Source organism: Macaca mulatta, chromosome 4 (genome assembly GCF_049350105.2).
Source record: "Macaca mulatta isolate MMU2019108-1 chromosome 4, T2T-MMU8v2.0, whole genome shotgun sequence".
NCBI lineage: Eukaryota > Metazoa > Chordata > Mammalia > Primates > Cercopithecidae > Macaca > Macaca mulatta.
The window spans coordinates 181,727,533-181,730,141 of NC_133409.1; the positions used below are offsets into that span (position 1 = coordinate 181,727,533).

General features: G+C 45.8%; 1 pseudogene; it reads left to right on the forward strand.

The window, feature by feature from the left end:
* The first annotated feature begins 329 nt into the window (after positions 1 to 329).
* LOC722913 (ETS-related transcription factor Elf-2-like) lies at positions 330 to 1,914 on the forward strand (annotated as a pseudogene).
* Positions 1,915 to 2,609: the final 695 nt, after the last annotated feature.

Sequence of the window (2,609 nt, forward strand, 5' to 3'; positions counted from 1 at the left end):
TTGGCCTCCCAAAGTGTTGGGATTACAGGCATGAACCACTGCTCCTGGCCCCAGTGATGATTTTTAAAAATAAAGTAGGCGTTGCCAGCTGTGCCCCCTGCCCCTGCCGTTAGGTGGTGGGTTTCTCAGCCCTGCAGCGGGAGGTGGGCTGGCCTCAGCTTCCTTTGGGGCACTGGAGCGTGTGCCAGTGTGTGAGTGTGTGTTGACCGACCACACAGCGTGTGTCTCCGGCCGCAGGTCCACCTCCTCCCCTGCCGCCGCTGCTCACGGTGCAAGTCAGTGTGAAGCAGCAGCTCCAGCCCCGGGATAAACATGGCAACGACTCTCTGCATGAGGGACCCCGAACCAGCTGGATCTGCTCATCTCGGGGGTGGAAGCATCTGTTCACAGCAGTAATGTACACGGTACAGAGAAGACAGTCGAAGCTGCCGAAGCCCTGCTTCATATGGAATCTCCTACCTGCTGGAGGGATTCGAGAAGTCCTGTGGAAGTGTTTGTCCCTCCTTGTGTATCAACTCCAGAATTTATCCATGCCACTATGAGGCCAGACGTCATTACCGAAACTGCAGTGGAGGCATCGACGGAAGAGTCTGAACCAATGAGTACCTCTCCTATTCCTACATCACCAGATAGCTGTGAACCAATGAAAAAGAAAACAGTTGGCCGTAAACCAAAGACCCAGCAACCACCAGTTTCCAGTGGTCTTCTGAGTTAGGTACAATGAAGAAACTGAGAGAAGGAAAAGGAAACAACCTATTTGTGGGAGTTTCTTTTAGATCTACTTCAAGATAAAAATCCTTGTCCCCGGTATATTAAATGGCCTCAGAGAGAAAAAGGCCTATTCAAGCTGGTGGATCCAAAAGCTATCTCTAAGCTTTGGGGAAAGCATAAGAATAAACCAGACATGAACTATGAAACCATGGGACCAGCTTCAAGATACTACTACCAAAGGGGAATTCTTGCAAAGGTTGCAGGACAGAGGCTTTGTATATCAGTTCAAGGATATGCCCCAAAACATAGTGGTCATAGACGATAACAAAAGTGAAACCTGTAATGAAGATTTAGCAGCAGCTACAGATGAAAAATTATGAGAACGAGTGTCTCTGTCTGCAGAAAGTCTCCTGAAAGCAGCATCCTCTGTTCGTGGTGGAAGAAATTCATCCCCTAGAAACTGCTCCAGAGCTGAGAAGGGTGAGGCTAGATTTGTGAATATCATTTCCCCTGGTCACCATGCTTCATCCAGGTCTCCTACTATCACTGCATCTGTATCAGCAACAGCAGCTCCAAGGACCGTTTGTGTGGCAATGCAAGTACCTGTTGTAATGACATCATTGGGGCCAGAAAATTTCAGCTGTGGCAGTTCAGTCACTTAATGCAGGTGCACCATTAATAATCAGCACGAGTCCAACAACAGCCACCTCTCCCAAGGCAGCCATTCAGGCGGTCCCTGCTGTGATGCCAGCTTCTGCTGAAAACGGAGACAAAATCACCATGAAGCCTGGCAAAATTATTACCATCCCAGCTACACAGCTTGCACGGTGTCAGCTGCAGACAAAGTCAAATCTGATTGGATCAGGAGGCATTCACACTGTTGGAGCCCCTTTGGCTGTGAGAGCAGTTACCCCTGTTTCAATAGCCCCTGGTACACCTGTAATGAGACTGTCAGTGCCTACTCAGCAGGCATCTGGACAGACTCCTCCTCAAGTTACCAGTGTAGTCATAAAGGGACCGGAGGTTAAATCAGAAGCAATGGCATAAAAGCAAGAATGTGATGTGGAAACTTTGCTGTTGGTAGAAGAAAAACTGGCAGATGGAAGTAAGACAGTGACCCATGTGGTGGTGGTCAGTGCGCCTTCAGCTACTGCCCTTCCTGTAACTATGAAAACAGAAGAACTAGTGACATGTGAGAAATAAAACAGGAGCTCCACCATGGACTTCAGGCTGTTAGTGGCAGTACTGACCTAAACATTGGCAAGGGAAGTCATCAAGAAAAGTCAAAGAAGGCTTTAAACCATTTTTAATGCATGTAAGAAAACAAGCAAACTTACTGGAAATAAATTACCTATCCCATGTTTCACTGGGAAGTAAACTATTTATTGAGATGCTGACAGAAAACTGCTCTTCCAGTAGGAAAACAACTGAAGCCATCGCTAAAAAAAAGGATTGAAAGGAACCAAGCAGCTCACTAAGATATCGAGTCACACTAAGACGATGAACGCTAACATTCTGTAAGAGGTTATATAGTTTTCGGTTTCAGTGGGGAGGGGTTGGGACCAGTGGTCTCATTGTTACATATGGCAATTTTTGATGCATTTTATATGCGTACCAGCAATTATTACTGTGTTCGCACAGTACTCAACTGGTGCTATGTGAACACTGTCCTAATATACGTATTTTAGAATGTGAATTGAAGAATGGATCCAAAAACTTCAGAAAGAGGATAGCAAAAAAAGGTCTAGTGTGATACACACACACACACACACACACACACACACACACACACACACACACACAGCTTAAGCTGATTTAAAACAAAGGCCTTAGACTAATTTTCAGTTTTCTTTCTTGAAATAAGCCAATGGCTTGTTTGTATAAAGTTTTTTTATTAA